Here is a 12,355-nt window from a genome sequence, read left to right as displayed (position 1 = left end):
GCCTCTATATCACTCTCCACCCCTTATCCCTCCTAATACTTTCCAACCCCCCAACACTAGGTAAGAGAAAAAGAAGGTTAATGAGGAGTGGAGTCAGAGTTCTCTTTAGCTACTTCTGGCTTGTTAGGGTTGGGTTCTTTGGGGCAATACCAAGTCATCTATAAGTCTAGCAAACAGCAAATGCAGCAGGAGAATGAACAAGCAGCCTCCTCCTTTGAGCCTCTCTTGGCTCTGGTCTCTCTACCTTTCAGAGTCCTAAAATATTAAACTAACTGCAGCTGGCAAAGACCGAACCCCTCTTCAAACCACACGAGGCAATTATCAGCTGTGGACAAACTAAAAGCAGCTCCATATCCCACACTTGGGATTAAAACAAACACCTGTTTACATAACAGGTTTTTAAAGAAACCAAAACTTCCACTACTGATGGCTTAGTGCTTGAGAGCACTGGCTGCTCTTCCAGAGGACAAGAGTTTGGGCTCATAATCATTTGTAACTCTGGCTTCAGGGAATCCAACACTCACTTCTGACTTTTGAGGGCACCAGACACTCACGGTGCAAAAAACATTCATGGCCAAAAAATTACTCAGACACACAAATAAACCTAAACTGATAAATTCAAATATGGGAATTTAAACCAATTCTGTGGATCATCTGCTTTCCTGATGTCACAAGCACAGATCAGAGATTCAAGAACTGAGCTACAGAACAATAGAGCAATAAGCTACAAGTTAGAAGGGCCTGGTTAAGGCATTGCAAACAGTACTTCTGTGATAACCTCAGGGACAATCTGACAACTCTTCTGTTCTCTCTCTGTTTGCTGGCATTCATCTTTCTCACTCAAAACCTTGGCATTTCTCCTTCCTTTTGAGAAAAACATACTTTCCCCAACACTTATATTCTATTTCTTCATTGCATCCAAGTCACTTCAATGAAATCCACTCTAAATATCCCAGTGAATCTGCAAATCTGCCATTCTCTCTGCAGATTCCCTCACCTCTTTATACTTTAACCATTTTTAAAATGGATTTTAAAAGTCAAGTGTGGTGGCATATATCCATAATCCTAGTACTTGGGAGACAGAGGCAGAAAGGCTGACCATGAATTGAAGCTCCAGGCCAGACAAGACCACATAATGAGACTCTGTCTCAAAACAAAAACAAGGGGCTGGAGAGATGGCACCAGCACTGGATGCTCTTCTGGGGGACCTGAGTTTAATTTTCAGCACACACATGGTGTGTGCTCAAACCATCTGTAACTTCATTCCCAGGTGATCTCTTCTGGCCTCTGTGGTATACAGATATACATTCAGGCAAAACACCCATACACACTAATAAAAAACAAAACAAAAAGAACCTTTCAGCTTCATATATAATTTACTTGTTATTTTTATCTTTCTTGCCACCTTTTCCCCCAGTGAAATGTTAAATATCATGGAGACGGTTTCCCAAGATTCAAAGGGAGTTCTTAGAACACAGTTAGTACTCATGTGTTTTATAAACTACTATCATTCTAGTGCACTGTTAACATGTACTCTACAATGCATATTCTCCCACCATATAAAAGTAGCAGCACCCTCCCCTTTTATAAGAATCAAACTCAGGGCCTCATCCTTACACAGCAATAGCTTTTACCCACTGATCCATCTCTCTATCACTCAAGTGGCTCGCAAATATTTCAAACACATCATACTCTGATATATATTTATTTAGATATCAGAAAATGTATAAATGTATACACACATATATGTAAGGCTTTAATGTTTCTTTTCTTGCATTATCTACCTGATTCTAAGAATTAGTCTTGAATTTATGTTAGATTAAAAGTGGATCTTTCTGGGCCGGGTATAGCAGTACACGCCTTTAACTCCAGCACTTGGGAGGCAGAGGCAGGTGGATCTCTGTGAGTTTGAGGCCAGCCTGGTCTACAAAGTGAGTCCAGGACAGCCAGGGCTATTACACAGAGAAACCCTACCTTGAAAAACAAAACAAAAACAAACAAAAAAGATATCTTCCTACCTCAAAAGATCTACATTAAAGGTGTTATCTTCCAACCTCAAAGATACAGATTAGAGTGGGTCTTCTGACATCAAATGATTTACTTAAGAAAAAAAAAATCCTTCATAGGAGTGCCAAGCCATTTCGGTCTTAGTTAATTCCCGATGGAGTCAAGTTGACAACCAATAATAGCCATCAGTGTATGTATATTTTCCTCTTTCTCCAATTAGCTGAATCTACTTGGAGGCTTTTTCTTGGTCCAAACAAAAGGGCTTATATTTATCCATCTTAAAGCGAGCAATCTGTGTTATCTGTCCAGACCATAGATTGATAGACTAATCACACAAGTAAGTATTTTTGGCTATATTGCAGATCTCCAAAATGGCTTAAGAATTCAAGAACAGTTTGCCTTTCAAACTGTTCAGGTAATTAGTAATCCTATTTTTTGTTTCATGGAGCAGTGCATTACTCCATTTTCTCAGAGTACTCTATTCCTATCAAATAAATAGCACATACTAAATTTTACTCTCTTGAATCTTCAGTTCTGTGTCCATTCATTACTTTAGAAAATAAAATTCCTTATACTGTGAATAAGGTAGTAAGTTAAATACCTGCTCACTGCCAGTTGTGGCTCACTGTATTGTACAGTAGATTGGTAAAATGCCATGTGCTATTTAAGCTTACTGAAAGCAGACTCATATCCCACACTCAAGCAGTTTTACTTCAGGTATCCTCCAAGACTCTGTCTTGAGGCCGGCTGCCCCTTTTGCCTCTATAATAGGGAGAGGAAATACACCAGGCAGCCATGGACATTTAAAACATTGTACACTGAGAAAAACTAAAACAAACATTATTTCCAATTGAGGTTAACATTATTTATCACATAATATAAAAAAAAAAATGCCTGTAGTGGGCCAGGAGTGGTGGTGGCAAAGGTCTTTAATTGAAGCACTTAGGAGGCAGAAACAGGTAGATCTCAGACACTTAAGAGGCAGCGGACCTCTGAGTACACACAGCAAGATCCTATTTAAAACAAAAACAAAAAAATTCTGTAGTGGGAACAAGCAGCTGTAAATTGAGCAATGGGAAATTTATCCCAGAAGAAAAAATTTAATCTGAAACTCCAACTGACTGCCAGTTTCTCCAGTCCATTTTGTGGGTGTTTCTAAGTACCCAATGTGATGGCATTATCTGGTGTTTTTTTTTTTTTTTAAGAAGTCTTACCTAAGGGGGATAACTCTGCTCCATCTGAGACTCATGATCAGGAACTGACTGCCTCCGATGTGCTTTTCTAGGAATTCTGCTGGATGTTTGTAAGCCCCAATATGATGATGTTGCCTTTGTTTGCTCTCTCAGTGAGGCTACTCCAGTTGTCTCTGCCTGATTTGATGACATTTGCTATTTATCTGCTGTTTCTATAAATCTATCACTTGCTAGTTATTCTTTTATTTTTGTTTATTAAACTCATTCATTCAAAACAGAAAGCATGGTTATCATAAATCACTCTTGGGACAATACAGAACACTTAAAAATGCTTTATCTTTTTAATGCTTTATCTTTTTATCCTTCCTAAGAATACATACCATTCTAAATGGGTTAAAACGCAAAATGTAGCATTAATCATTTTAAAGTTATGAAAATATAACTTATGATTCGTTTGCTTCATTCAATCTCTGGAATAACTGGGATTGTAGCTTTATACCACTAGGCCTGGCAAAGGGTAAGTTTCTGCATTATAATACAGTACAGATAAAATCTAAAGGTGAGACAGTTCATCTAGTAAGCTACATAGTTCATCTTGAGTTTGGGAAATAACTTAGATCCTTCTTTTTAAAGATGAATTATTTTTTAAAGATTTATTTATTGTATATACAGTATTCTGTCTGCATGTGTGCTTGGGCACCAGAAGAAGGTTTCAGATATCATTAAAAATGGTGTGAGCCACCATATGGTTGCTGAGAATTGAACTCAGAACCTCTGGAAGAGCAGCCAGCGCTCTTGATCTCTGAGACATCTTTTCAGCCCCAACGCTGAATTCTATTATCTTCTGATAGTGATAATTATTTTTTTAACTTATTTTTGTCTTTTTTTTCAGAGCTGTGCAGTGTACACACACAATTAGAAATACTACTGAAGTAGATATGATTCCAAAATAACAAAATATAATAAATGAAGTCGTTTTCTTTGAAACCCACAACCAAGTAACTTGTTCATTTTTTTTTTATACTTCTGACATGCTAAATAAAACAGTGCCACCAAGTGGTTTAACATACTAATAGAGCTACAGGAAAAAGCAAAATAAAAACAAGTATCTTTGCTTCTTTCGGTTTTAAGTTTAGTGAGGAAAGAAACTCAATTTGAAAGTGTCACACAAAAAAAAAAAAACCATAAAAAACCAGCTGGACTTTTAATTCCAACACTCATAGGAAACATAGGTGGATCTTTGTGAGCTCAAGGTTAGCCTGGTCTACAAGTGAGTTCCAAGATAGCTGAGATTACAGAAAGAACCTGTCTTAAAACAATACACCTACTTAAGAATCAGGTGTACATGTAAGAGTGTTGTGTTTACATCACTCTAAGGAGATTTGCACATCTACCTCTCAGCAATTAGCTAATAAACTCTATGTAGAGCAGTAATTAAAATAAGAAAAAAGATTTTTAAAGTACTTTCCCTGATTCTCTCTTTAAACTCAAAATCTAGGTTGGGTGAATGGCCTTCAGGATGATAAAAATACTGCATAACTTGATGTGGGTGATAGATACATATGTATATTTAAAGATTAAATATTTCATGTAAATATCTTAATTTTCTATCTGAATGTGGTATGGCTATTACAAATTACCTATAAAATGGCACATAAAAGTCTAAGAAATTTTACAGGCTTTGTTTCTGATGAGTCTTTCAAACTCGACATGACGGACAAAAGTTAAAATCCTGTTTCAGCTCATACCTTTAAGAATTGTAAAAAAAAAAAAAAAAAAAAGGACTATATTAAACTTTTTTTCCCCTGAATATAATATTACACCACGAAAATACAAAGTCAACTCAAGAACACAATAACAACAAAACCACTCCAAATATGCAAACTGGGCATCTGATGAGAAGGTATTCTGAACATCATTTTAAAAAAGATGAATAAAAGAAGAGGATAGATAGATAGATATACATAGATATATAGTTTGATCTAGCATGCATGAAGCCCAAGGTTTAATCCCTGGTTCTGTTTAAAACCAGGTAAGAGGTCAAGATCATTCTTGGCTACCTAGGAATAACAACCTGGGCTACAAAGGCCATGTTTCAAAAAACAAAACAAAACAAAAAGACAAAAGTACAAGTGTGTGTGTGTGTGTGTGTGTGTGTGTGTGTGTGTGTTGAAATGACATTGTTCCAAAGGTGAACAAATGGCCAATAAGATTATGAAAAAAAAAAAAAGTATCACTAGACATTAGGCAATATACCACCAAAACCACAATGACTTCCACTATGGTGCTCTGCATCTGTGTTCTTAACACTTAAAAGGCTAAGGAAAGAAAAAAAAAAAAGGCTAAAATAGATCTCTTGACTCCCCATGAACTCAAGACTAGCACGGTCAACACAGTAAAATACAATAAAGAAAGCATTTAAAAATATACACACACTATGAGGTTCTATTTCACAGACACTAGGATGACTGCAATATAAAAGCCGATTGTAAAAACTGTGGATGAAAATGTAGAGAAAAGGCTGCAGCTGGTGAGATGGCTCAGTGACTGAAGAAGACTGAAGACCAAGCCTGTCAAGCTGAATTCCATCCCCAGGGCCCATATCTGACATCCACATGAGCACAGTAACTTAGACATGGGTAAGTGCATACACAATAAAAAATAAACTAGCTAAACAAACAAATAAACAAACAAATGTAACCTTGTAAAAACTTAAGAAGAGAAAACTATGTTTCTCACGCACTGTAGGTGGGGATGTAAGATAGCCCAGGCATTGTGAAAATGCATGGCAATTACTCAAAATGACCTAATAAATGTGGAGTTACTGTATGATTCAGCAGCTCTACTCCTGGGTATATATCCAAGAACCAAAACAGATGTCTACACCAAGCCTATACAAACAGCCAAAAAGCATTATTCCTAGTAGCAAAAAACCAGTATAAGTAACGAAAGAAAATCAGCTAATAAACAGACAAAACGTGCTGAAAAACAGTAGGACACTACTGCTTTACAAAAAGGAGTAAGTACAGGTCCTACCTAGAAAATGGGTTACTCTCGAAAACAATATGCTATAGGCAAGAAATCAGGTATAGGGGTCATGTATTGTATGAGTCTACTTAACAGAAATGTCCAGTAAACAAACAAATCAGTAGAAACAGCAGGAGTTTTTTACTGGGCATGGTGGCATATGCCTTTAACCCCAGCACTCAGGGAGGCAGAAGTAGGCGGATTGCTGTGAGTACGAGGCCAGCCTGGTCTACAAAGCAAGGCCAGGAATACATAGAGAAACCCCATCTCAAAAAACCAAAAAAAAAAAAAAAGAGAGAGAGAGAGAGAGAGAGAGAGAGAGAGAGAGAGAAAGAGAGAAAGAAAGAAAGAGTTCTTTAGAACTGTAGAAGGGTATTCTTTTAGAATACAAAAATGTTTTAAACTGAGTGCAGTTGAGTGCAGTGGTTGTGTATCCTTACAGCCCCAAACTGCATGCTTAAGTGAATTATATCTCTACACAAGGTTTTTTTGTTTTTGTTTTTGATGGTTGTCAGCCATATCTTTACATTTTCTAATGATTTATTTATCTTTTTTCCATGAGCACTGATTGATGTTTTGGCTACATATATGTTATTAACGTGTGAGGGTGTTCAATTCCCTGGCAATGGAGTTACAGACAGTTGTAAGCTGCCAGGTAGATGCTGGGAATTGAATCTGGATCTTCTGGAAGAGCAACTAATGCTTTTAACTGCTAAGCCATCCCTCCAGCCCCCAAAGTTCTTATTTAAAAGGGAAAAAAAGGATAAAAAGTCCTTAAGAGTTTTTCTTGAGAACATTTCCTCAACAAACTGTACAGACTAGAAAACAGCTAAGCTTGCTACCAAAATCTACATATAACCTATAGACTCATATAGTCATAGTAAAATAACTACTAATCAATCTATTCTGGTTTCACTAATATACTTTTGACCAGGTCAGGTTAGATAAAAGGAATCCCAGACACAGAAAAAAAAAAAAAAAAAAAACAAACAAAACTGTAAGAAGCTGACTCTTCAGGGAGGGTGATTAAGAGAGGGTGATGAACAAAGTATCATACGAAAGAGCACTATTTTAGGGCAGGAAGGTCAAAGAGATATGCATGGATGGCTAAGGAAGCTAAGAGTCTGAATAGATGATAAAAAGAATTTTCTTGCTTTTTCTCTCAAGTGAGTTCAAGCTAACATATGGCCCAGACAGCTTGAAGAGTAATTTTTACCTCAATACTTCTTAACCCAGAATAGATTAACTAGCTTATACAGCTTATAGTAAACACTACTCTTGTGTTCCTATCACAGACTCACAGACAGACAGACAGACAGACAGACACACACACACACACACACACACACACACACACGCCTTTGAGGGCTACCAGTTATCCCTCTTATTCAACAGATAAAACAAGGTTTCTGAATTTATGACAGTGAGAAAACTGAGAAATAGAATGACAGGAGAAAGATAGGTTCTTTCAATTCTAGCATCACTAGGGACCAAACTATCTTCTTCAGAGAGAAGCCAAATTGTATTAAGTATAAGAAAGATTCAGAATTCCCAGAAAACATTAAGTCACCACATGTCAAAACTACAGAACCACTAGATGCACATTCAAAGGCAAAGACATATATGAAGTAACATAAAAGAAACAAAATAAATGAAATAACCCAAAGACTTAAATGAATACAAATAAAAGCAAAAAAAAAAGTATTACAGTGCTCGCTTCGGCAGCACATATACTAAAATCGGAACGATACAGAGAAGATTAGCATGGCCCCTAGGCAAGGATAGCATACAAATTCGTGAAGCGTTCCATATTTAAAAAAAAAATGGGGTATGGAGCTTAACAAGAATATCGAATGGCAGAGAAACATTTAAAGAAATGTTCAATGTCCTTAGCCATCAGGGAGATGCAAATCAAAATGACCTGAGATTTCACCTTACACCTATCACAATGGCTAAGATAAAAAAACTCAAGTGACAACACATGCTAGAGATGTTGTGAAGAAAGGGGAACCCTCCTCTATTGTTAGTGGGCATGTAAACTTGTACAACCACTTTTGAAATCAATCTGGCGCTTTCTCAGACAGCTTGATCCAGCTATACCACTCCTATATATATATCCAAAATATGCTCAACAAGGACATTTGTTCAACCATGTTCGTGGCAGCTTTATTCATAATAATCAGAACCTGGAAACAACCCAGATGTCCCTCAACGGAGGAATGGATACAGAAATTGTGGTACTTTTACACAACGGAATACTACTCAGCAATGAAAACCAGGAAATCATGAAATTTGCAGGTAAATGGTGGAAACTATAAAAGATCATCCTGAGTGAGGTATCCCAGAAGCAGAAAGACACATGTGGTATATATTCACTTATAAGAGGATATTAGCCATATGATATAGGATAAACACGGTATATACTCATTTATAAGTGGATACTAGACCTATGAGATAGGATAAACACACTAAAATCTGTACACCTAAAGAATCTAAACAAGAAGGAGGTCCCAGGGTAAGAGGATCAACCCTCACTTAGAAAGACAAATGGGATGGACATTGGAAGTAGGAGAAAAAAAAGAAACAGAACAGGAGCCTACAATAAAGGGCGTCTGGAAGACTCTACCTATCAGTGTATCAAAGCAGATATTGAGACTCATAACTAAACTTTGGGCAGAGTGCAGGGAAGCATATGAAAGAAGGGGAATTTAGTAAGACATGGAGAGGCCAGGAGCGCCAAAAGGACCAAATATATCTGGGCACAGGGGTCTTTTATGAGACCAATTCTCCAACCAAGGACTATGCATGGATATAACCTAGAACCCCTGCTCAGACATAGCCCATGGCAGCTTAACATCCAAGGGGGGTTCCCTAATAAGGGGAACAAGGACTGTCTCTGATATGAACTCAGTGGCGGGTTCTTTGCCTCCCCCCATACCCTGAGGGAGGAGCAGCCTTGCTAGGCCACAGAGGAGGACACTGCGGCCAGTACTGATGAGACCTGATAAAACAGGGTCAGATGGAAGGGGAGGAAGACCTCCCCTATTAGTGGACTTAGAGAGGGGCAGGGAGGAGATGTGGGAGGAAGGGTGAGATTGGGAGGGAATGACAGAGGGGGCTACAGCTGAGATACAATAAACTGTAATTAATATAAAAAATATGTTATAATAGTAAGACAATAGAATTAATGATAAATCTAAAAGCTAGGGGGAGTTTTGGTAGGAAAAAGACTAAAACTAGTAAACCACTAACTAAAATAATCAAGGCAAAGGAAGTACAAACATAGCTTTGTCAATGGAAAGGCAGGAAGCTCAAAATGGTTAAATATGGTACATTCATGTGGAGAAACACACAGCCTTTTAAGAATGAACATGTGAAAACTTTTAGTTCTGAGATGAAAGATATATAGAGGTTCCTCCATGTGTAAAAAGGAGAAAGAAAGAACCTAATTTTGTATTTCCTTGATATGCAAAAGAAACTTGAGGATGTATGTAAGAATCAAGACCATCAGATATGAAATTTGGTAGATGGGGAGATGAGGGATTCTTTTTTACTAAAAGTTGTCTTACACTTCCGTGTTTTGAGAATGTTATATTTTTTTAATACCATATGTAAACAAAGCATATATATTTTGTTTTTCATTTTGAGACAGGATCTTGCTCTGGGACCCATGCTGGCCCTGGGCTTACTGTGTAGCTTAGGTTAACCTCAAACTTGGAGCAAACCTGCCTCAGCCTCTCAAGTTCTGGGCTTACAAGCACAGGCTACAATGCCCAGGTATGTACAGTTCAAAAACACTTCTTGCTTTTATAGATGTGCAAAATCCAAAGCTTTCATCCTGTCTCCTGAAGAAAGAGCTGGTTGTTTTCACAGGCTGGTAACAATACAGGCAGCAAGTAAATAACTGGAAAATAACGTTCCTTCCTCCACGGAGACATGCTAAAAGGACCTGAAGAGCACTGTTTACACAAGGGAAATAAAGACAGCTGTTCAGCAAGACAGCTACTATGCTAAGGCTTAAAAGGTGAGTTACCATTCCCAATAAAAAAATAAAGGAATCACACACTAGAAAGCACTCCACTCCCAGGAGAGGGGAAGACAAGGAGTATTCACTAGGTACAGAAATTACTCTATACATATTTGGATTTTACAAAAGGAATTGAGAATTAAGACCGAATCTGAAAACAAATAAAAACTACATTTAAAAAGGGTATTAAGACTAAACATGTCACACAATTTTATCAACTTCTACATGTCAGGCATTGTGTTAAGTGCTAGAGATAAAGTAGTAAATATGGCCTTCTTCCTGTAGCTTATAGTATATAAAACAATGCCTTCCAGACAAGGGCAGGAATCCAAGAAAGGGATTTTGCCATGGCTTGAGGCCACAATCTTTCCAGTCTGTACACAGACTGCTATCTGTGCTCTTTAGATTTGTTTTCCTCACTCATACTTTGTAGCACTAATTCAATTCCTATGTGTTATTATTTAAAAAAAAAACCCTCTTGTTTCATATAGCCTTCTCAAGTTAGTTGACCCAGACTAAATATTCAAATTCCATTTCTTCTGTATTTCAAAGGCTTTTCTATTCTTGTTAATGGAACTCAGACTTATTTATCCATCTTCCCTCCCTTGTATTTAAGCTCTACATAAATACAAAAATGAAATCTGTTCACTATTATATTGTATCTTCTGTAATAATCACAGCATATAGGGGACAATTAATTACTTAATGATTAGATGAACATAATTTCAGTTTTCTATGTTTAGGTAAACAACTTATCTTAAGCATCTAAGGTAATAGTAGACTGACTATAAAGTCCATTTCTCAGGGTTTAAGTTTACGTAACTTAAAAAAAAAAAAGGTTTTTTTGAGACAGACGTTCATTTATTTCAGGTTGGCCTGGAACATTATATGCATCTGATGATGAGCTTGAACTTCTGTTCCTCCAGGCTTTATAACACCACACCCAGTTTAAATGCATCCTTTGTCATTCACATTTTTTCTTTCCCTTAACGCAGCAGTTCTCAACCTTCCTAATGCTGTGACCCTTTAATACAGTTCCTCATGTTGTGGGGATCCCCAACCATAAACTTATTTTCATTGCTAGTTCACAACTATAACTTTACTGTTATGAATCATATCTGTTTTGATAGTCTTAGGTGACTCCTGTTAAAAAGTCATTAGATCCCCAAAGGAGTTGCGATGCACAGGTTGAGATCACTGCTCTAAACTTGTAAATTACATACTATCTTCAAGTTAATGTTTCTAGCAGAATGGAACTACTGTAACCTCCTAACCATGAGTTTTACAGATAACTTTAGTTCTAAAGAAAGAATAACAGGCCTTGGGAGTTGGCTCACTTGGTAGAGCGCCTGCTGATCCAACACGAAAACCTGCGTATCCCACAGCTCTCGTGTAAACAGGTGGGTGCTGTGCAACATGCCCGTCACCCCAGCACAGGGAAGAGGGAGACGGGTGGATTTCTGGCACGCTCTAGTCGGCCAGGTTAGTAAAATCTGAGCTCAGGATTTGGTAAGAAACCCTGGCTTAAAAAAAAGAAAAGGTAGAGAGTAACTTCACACGTCAAGCTCTGCCTTCCACATGTGCACAGGATGCACACGTACAAACACAAATAACACACACAATAACAACAGTATACAAAATTTTAAGATCTTTTACTCTGATTTAGAGGGGTCACCAGGATACAGAGAATGAAGTTGGTCTTGGTAATTATTGATACGTTTTCATTCAAATAAAAACACATGAAAAAAACATTAAAAAAATTCCTTTCTTTTTTTTTTCAATTAACAATAATCACACCTCAGATAAACCTCATTGACTACAATACTGCCACTGTGCAAAGCTCAAATATTTCTTTCTATAATGTAAAATCACCTGAAAAAATTAGCTCTGTGGGCCGACAAGACAACTTCACAGGAAAAGGCACCTGTCACCAAGCCTGGCAACCTGAGTTCAATCCTCAGGACCTACACAGTGGAAGAAGAAAACAAACTCTCTCTCCTTGGTTATCCTCTGACAGTCACACATGCACTTTACCAAGCATGCAAATGTGTAAACACCTGAACATGAAATAGATCAATAAAATGTATTTATGTTTGTCTAT

The 12,355-nt window shown here is 37.4% G+C and overlaps 1 protein-coding gene, 1 non-coding gene and 1 pseudogene across 5 annotated transcripts in view; 1 reads left to right on the top strand and 2 right to left on the bottom strand.

The window, feature by feature from the left end:
* Window positions 1-12,355, bottom strand: part of Upf2 (UPF2 regulator of nonsense mediated mRNA decay) — a 116,883-nt gene that overhangs the window by 65,927 nt on the left and 38,601 nt on the right. The window lies entirely within an intron of this gene.
* On the top strand, window positions 7,937-8,043 carry LOC132649388 (U6 spliceosomal RNA). Its single transcript, XR_009587824.1, has one exon. It is a non-coding gene; the product is annotated as a U6 spliceosomal RNA (small nuclear RNA).
* LOC132649382 (U4 spliceosomal RNA) lies at window positions 12,018-12,096 on the bottom strand (annotated as a pseudogene).

Source organism: Meriones unguiculatus, chromosome 19, assembly GCF_030254825.1.
Source record: "Meriones unguiculatus strain TT.TT164.6M chromosome 19, Bangor_MerUng_6.1, whole genome shotgun sequence".
NCBI classification, from domain to species: domain Eukaryota; kingdom Metazoa; phylum Chordata; class Mammalia; order Rodentia; family Muridae; genus Meriones; species Meriones unguiculatus.
Note: the sequence above shows the minus strand (reverse complement) of the source record. Positions and strands in the feature narration are given on the sequence as shown.